General features: G+C 44.4%; 1 non-coding gene across 1 annotated transcript; it reads right to left on the reverse strand.

Annotated features, from left to right (window-relative positions):
• Nucleotides 1–6,030: 6,030 nt before the first annotated feature.
• LOC114811659 lies at nt 6,031–6,167 on the reverse strand. The gene has a single exon (XR_003759355.1). It is a non-coding gene; the product is annotated as a small nucleolar RNA SNORA7 (small nucleolar RNA).
• Nucleotides 6,168–7,066: the final 899 nt, after the last annotated feature.

The raw sequence follows: 7,066 nt of genomic DNA on the forward strand, positions 1-7,066 counted from the left end.
ATACGTGACCTTTGAGAGGCCGGTTTCTGTGGAGTGAAGGGGATAAAAGCCAGATTGGAGGGGGTCAAGAAGAAAATTGGAAGAGAGGAACTTGAAACTGTAGGTGTAAACCACTCATTCATGGAATTCGGAGAGGAATGGTAGGAGGGAGATGGGGCAATAACTGGTGGGAGTTGTGAGGTCAAGGGAGGGTGTTTGTTTTTAGGATAGGGGAGACATGAACATGTTGAAAAAGGAGGTAAAAACTACACTCTAACTTGTTCCCATGGTGTCAAACAACTTCATAAATGTTCCTAAGTACTAATCTCGAGTTAACAAAAGACCTCTTTGTTTTCTGCTAAGATGCTTGAATTAAAAACTCAGATTCTAAAATGTACAGTAGATGTGTAAGTCGGTGTTAGGATAAGAAGGGAACAAACAGGTTTTGCCAGAGTAAATGTGTTCAGCTGGCCTGGACTATGAGATTTGAAGATGATGCTATTAATGTTAAAATTTATCCCTGCATGGGTGAGGCTGAAAAAGGCCAGTGTCCTTATCTGTAATTTATTTTAGTGTCTGTCTCCCCCTGCTTGAAGACAGGCTTCGAGTCTACTAACTCTATTGTACTGTACTCTCCTAAGTGCTTAATACAGTGCTCTACATTCAGTAAGTATTCAAAAACCACTGATTGATTGCAGCAATCAATCCATCATGTGTATTTGTCCCAGAAAGAGACTTCAAACCCAAAATGGCCAGCTGAGCCTGGCTTGGAGGAGGAGATGCAGCATGGCTGAGTGGAAAGAACCTAGAACTGGGAGTCAGAGGACCTGGGTTCGAATCCTGGCTCCGCACTTGCCTGCTGTCTGACCTTGATCAAGTCACTTCACTTCTCTGTGTCTCAGTTTCCTCATCTGCAAAATGGGGTTTTGATGCCTGTTTTTCCTCCTACTTAGACTGTGAGCCCCAGTAGGAATGAGGACTGTGTCTAACCTGATTACCCTGTATCTACCCCAGTGCTTAGTATTCATTCATTCAGTCATATTTATTGAGCACTTATTGGGTACAGAGCACTGTACTAAGGGATTGGGAGAGTACAATACAATAATAAACAGTCACATTCCCTTTCATTCATTCAATAGCATTTATTGAGCGCTTACTATGTGCAGAGCACTGTACTAAGCGCTTGGAATGTACAATTCGGCAACAGAGACAGTCCCTGTCCTTTGACGGGCTTACAGTCTAATCGGAGGAGACAGACAGACAAGAACAATGACAATAACAAGGGGAAGAACATCTCATTAAAGCAACAGCAAATAAATAGAATCAGGGTGATGTACATCTCATTAACAAAATAAATAGGGTAATGAAGATATATACAGTCGAGCGAACGAGTACAGTGCTGAGGGGAGGGGACGGAAGGGGGGAGGAGCAGAAGGAAAGGGGGGAGAAGAGGGTTTAGCTGTGGAGAGGTGAAGGGGGTGTAGAGGGAGCAGAGGGAAAAGGGGAGCTCAGTCTGGGAAGGCCTCTTGGAGGAGGTGAGCTTTAAGTAGGGTTTTGAAGAGGGGAAGAGAATCAGTTTGGCAGAGGGGAGGAGGGAGGGTGTTCCAGGACTGCGGGAGGACGTGGCCCAGGGGTCGACAGCGGGATAGGTGAGAAGGGGGGATGGTGAGGAGGTGGGTGGCTGAGGAGCGGAACGTGCGGGGTGGGCAGGAGAAAGAGAGAAGGGAGGAGAGGTAGGAAGGGGCAAGGTGATGGAAAGCTTCGAAGCCTAGAGTGAGAAGCTTTTGTTTTGTGCCGAGGTCGATAGGCAACCACTGGAGGTGTTTAAGAAGGGGAGTGACAGGCCCAGAGCGTTTCTGCAGGAAGACGAGCCGGGCAGCGGAGTGAAGAATAGACTGGAGCGGGGAGAGAGAGGAGGAAGGGAGATCAGAGAGAAGGCTGACACAGTAATCTAGCCGGGATATTACGAGAGCCCGTAGCAGTAAGGTAGCTGTTTGGGTGGAGAGGAAAGGGTGGATCTTGGCAATATTATAAAGGTGAGACCGGCAGGTTTTGGTAACGGATCGGATGTGTGAGGTGAACGAGACAGCTGAGTCAAAGATGACACCAAGGTTGCGGGCCTGAGAGATGGGAAGGATGGTCATACCATCCACGGTGATAGGGAAGTCAGGGAGAGGACCAGGTTTGGGAGGGAAGATGAGGAAGATGAGAAGATGAGGAAGAAGAGATGATTCCCTGCCCACAATGAGCTTATAGTCTAGAGGGGAAGAGACGGACATCAATTCAAATAAATAAAAATTACAGATATGTTCATAAATGCTGTGGGGCTGAGAAGGTACAGTTTTTAGCACGTAGGAAGTACTTAATAAATGCCACAATAATTGTTATCATTATTATTATTAAGTAGCTTTAGAGCCTCTTTTCTAGCCCCTTCTCCATTCAGTGCATTCCTAATTTGGAACTCTTGAGATACCATATTTTCAACCAAGAACCAAGTCCTACCTGCCTAAGACTTGTAGTGAATAAAGTACTTAAAAGTTGCAGTCACACAAAGAAACACATAGTCCTGTGTGATCTAGTTTAAGAAGCCTGAATCAGAGGCTGCAAAGTATAGCAGCTTCATCAATCAATCAATCAGTAGTATTTATTATTTAGTGTGTGCAGAGCATAGTACTAAGCGCTTGGGAGAGTAGAAAACAACAGAGTTGGTAGACATCTTCCTTGCCCACGATGCCTTGATCAACATCAACCATTTCTTCCTACACCAAATCAACTTGTGCCCCTTTATGGATTGTGTTATACTAGAACAGACTGATGTGGAGGGCAGAATATTCCCCAATTCTTCTGTCATATTAAATCCAGATCCTGCCGACTCTTCAAAATGTCAAGCAGAGAGAGGGTGGTGAACTTGTTTAGAGAGTGGCTCTTAACATGTGGAGCACCAAAGAAAAGCCCCAGGACTTCAATATGCTGCTATCTGCATCTTCATGAAGATAGAGGAGAGAGTTGACAGTTACTGAGGCACCCGACCGTTTCCCAGCTAGCAGGATCCTGGCTGGAATTCTAGCACACAACTTAATAATAATGTTGGTATTTAAGCGCTTACTATGTGCCGAGCACTGTTCACAACTTTGCGACCTTGCACACTGTATGACGTGTCTTCTTGGGCTTGATCTTTGAGGAGTGGTGGATCTTGGAGAAGTGGAGGGAATAGCATCAGAACTACTCTACTTGGATGTCCCACCCACACCTCAAACTGAACCTGGCCAAAATATAACTCATCTTCCCATCCAAATCCTGTCCTCCCCAATCAATCTTTCATATTTACTGAGCACTTACTGTAGGCAGCGCACTCTGCTGAGAGCTTGGAAGCGTACAGTATAACTAAGGTGGTAGACATATTCCCTGCCGACAGCGAGCTTACTGTCTCGAGCGGGAGACAAATGTTAATATAAATGAATAAATTACATACAGCTATATAAGTGCTGTGGGTGATGCAGAAGGGAGTGGCAGAAGAGGAAATGAGGGTTTAGTCAGAGAAGGCCTCTTGGAGGAGAAGGGTCCTCAATAAGGCTTTGCGGGGAGGAGAGTGATTGTCTGTTGGATATGAAGAGGGAGGCTGTACCTGGCCAGAGGCAGGACATGGGCAAGAGGTTGGAAACAAGATAGATGAGATCGGGATACAGTGAGAAGGATAGCATTAGAGGTGTGAAGTGTGTGGACTGGGTTATAGGAGTAGAACAGCCAGGTAAGGTAGAAAGGGGCAAGGTCAGTGAGTGCTTTAAAGCTGATGGAAACGAGCTTCTGTTTGATGCAGAGATGAATGGGCAACTCCTGGAGGAGAACTTCCAGGGGTTCTTGAGGAGCGGGGAAAAATGGACTGAATGGTTTTATAGAAAAATGATCTGGACAACAGAGTGAAATATGGACTGGAGGGGTGAGAGACAGGAGGCAGGGAGGTCGGCAAGGAGGCCGATGTGGTAATCAGGGAGGGATAAGATAAATTCTTGAATTAACCTAGTAATTTCACCATCAGTTAGTTACTTCTTCACACGTGAATGACAATTATATGTTGAGAAGGGCAATTTAGCGATGAGAAGGAAGAACCAACAGGATTTGGTGACAAATTGAACACGTGAGCTGAATGAGGAAGATGAATCGAGGATAACGTCAAGGTGATCTGAGCTTCTGACATAGGGAGGTTAATGGTGATGTCTATCAGTGGTGTTTCCAGTGAAAATGTATGGCTCTGAAAGCTGGATAGTGAAAAAACAGGATAGAACGAACATCAATTCTTTTGAAATGTGGTGTTGGATGGCCTGAAAAATAAACAAATGGATTTTCGAGTAAATTAAACTAAAATGGTCTTTGGAAGGCCAAATGACTCGACTTAGATTAGCATATTTTGGACACATAATCAGGAGGACTAATTGTCTGGAGAAGACACTAATGCTAGGAAAAGTCCAGGTAAAACGTGGAAGAGGCAGACCAGCAGCGGAAGAACCATTAGAAAGGTTGCGGATTATGGCAGAGAACAGGACATTCTAGAGAAAGCATATCCACTGAGTCGCTATGAATCGAAATGATGCGATGGCACATAATACTAATTACAATAATAATAATAATGATGTGAAAGACAAGGGGATGATAGCGTTTAGGTGGGACGAGGAGAAGTTTGAGGTGTCCCTCTAGACTATAAATTCATTATGGGCAGGGAACGTGTCTACTAATTTGGTCATACTTTACTCTCCCAAACGTTTAGTACAATGCTCTGCACATACTAAGCACTCAATACATATCATTGAGATTTATGTGATATCAGCACATATGTATATATCTGAATATATCTGTAATTATTTATCTATTTAGTTATTTATATTAAAGTCGTTCTCCCCCTCTAGACTGTGAGCTCACTGTGGGCAGGAATGGGTGTGCTTGTTGTTATATTGTACTCTCTTAAGTGTTTAGTACAGTGCTTTTAACACAGTAAGTGCACAATAAATACGACTGAATGAATGAATAGGACCTCATTTCCTCTTCTCCCACTCTCTTCTCCATCACCCTTGTATTTGAATTTGCACTCATTATTCAATCCCCACCTCCCAACCCCTCAGCACTTACTTTTGTAATATTTATTTATACTTATGCCTGTTTCCCCTCTAGACTGAAAGCTCATTGTGGGCAGCTCATGTCAACCAAGAGCTTATTACAGTGCTGCTCTGCACACAGTAAGTGCTCAATTACTACTTTTGATTGATAGAAATCACTGGAAATGGTGCCCCCATCCTGGGCAGCCTGGCCTGAGATGAAAGTTGACTTCCATCAGAGTTTCTCTGCTTTCCTCCCTTCCCTCACCGCAATAGCCCAGAGCCTAGAAGGAGGGACAGCATGGTGTGGTGGATAGAGCACAAGCCTGGGAGTCACAAAGTCACAGGTTCTAATCCCAGCTCTTCCACTTGTCTGCTCTGTGACCTTGGACAAGTCACTTCCCTTCTTTGGGCCTCAGTTACCTACCTGTAAAATGGGGATTGAGACTGGGAGCCCCAAGTGGGACAGGGACTGTGTCCAACTCAACTTAGCTGTGTCCATCCCAGTGCTTAGTACAGTGGCTGGAACATTGTAAGTGCTTAACAAATACTATCATTATCATTATTATTATAGGAGCTGACATCAGTCAGCAAGTGGCTGTGGAAAGCCACAGGACAGTATATTCCATCATCTCTCTCCAAAAAATGACTTGTCATTTATTTTAATGAGAAGGCAATTCAAACATATACTGTGAGCCTCACATGAAGGAGGCTCACAGTCCAACCTGATTATCTTGTGTGTCGTCTAATGCCTTCAAGTCATCTCCGACCATAGCGACGCCAGGGACACATCTCTCCCAGAACGCCCCGCTCTCCATCTGCAGTTGTTCTGGCAGTGGATCCATAGAGTTTTCTTGGTAAAAATACAGAAGCGGCTTACCGTTGCCTCCTTCCACGCAATAAACTCGAGTCTCCGCACTCGTATCTCTCCCGTGCCGCTGCCGCCCAGCACAGGTGAGTTTTGACTTGTAGCAGATGGCCTTCCACTCGCTAGCCACTGGCCAAGCTAGGAATGGAATAGATAGGCCTCTGCTTGATTCTCCCTCCCGTAGTCAAGACTGGTAGAGACTGGAAACTCTCCAGGTGTGACCCTGAGAGGGAATCCTGTCTGTACCGCAGTGCTTAGTACAGTGTCTTGGCACACAGTAAGCTCTTAACAAATGTCACTACTATATCATTCTGAACGACTGAAACTCCTAGGTGTGCTGTGCGAAATACCAAAGAATTTGATGGAAACAACTGCCATTCAGATGGGTACAGTGGTCTGCGCAGTGTGGCTCAGTGGAAAGAGCCCGGGCTTGGGAGTCAGAGGTCGTAGGTTCGAATCCCAACTCTGCCTCTTGTCAGCTGTGTGACTGTGGGCAAGTCACTTCACTTCTCTGTGCCTCAGTTCCCTCATCTGTAAAATGGGGATGAAGACTGTGAGCCTCACGTGGGACAACCTCATTCCCCTGTATCTACCCCAGCGCTTAGAACAGTGTTCTGCACATAGTAAGCGGTTGACAAATACCAACATTATTAATTGCTCAATAAATACGATTGAATGAATTGAAAACAGGTTTGTCAATTTGCCCAGTGACTAGGGGTTAGGCCAATGCAAGACCAACCATGTTTCCTTCAAAACTTCTCATGTTGTACATGGAGTGGGAAAAAATAACAAATGTGATATTCACTTTTTCCTTTGGGGCAAACATTGAATTATAATTTCAAAAAAGATGGGAAGTAGCTTCTTTACAGATTGCCCTAATCAATCATGTATATTGCTTTCAAAACAACATGCAAAAAGGAAGAAAACACGGTGTCATAAGATTTGGGCAACAAGCCACATGAGATTGAATTTGACGTTTTTATGTAACTGCCAGCGTCTTACAATATTAAGCACCGAAGTTTTTATTAGCAAATGTCGACTGAATGATGAAAAAAAAAATCTAGATTAGAAGGATGTAAGTAATCAGTACCGCACAGTTGCTATTGTTCTTAGTCTGTGTATTTAATTAAAA

This window comes from Ornithorhynchus anatinus, chromosome 4, assembly GCF_004115215.2.
Source record: "Ornithorhynchus anatinus isolate Pmale09 chromosome 4, mOrnAna1.pri.v4, whole genome shotgun sequence".
NCBI lineage: Eukaryota > Metazoa > Chordata > Mammalia > Monotremata > Ornithorhynchidae > Ornithorhynchus > Ornithorhynchus anatinus.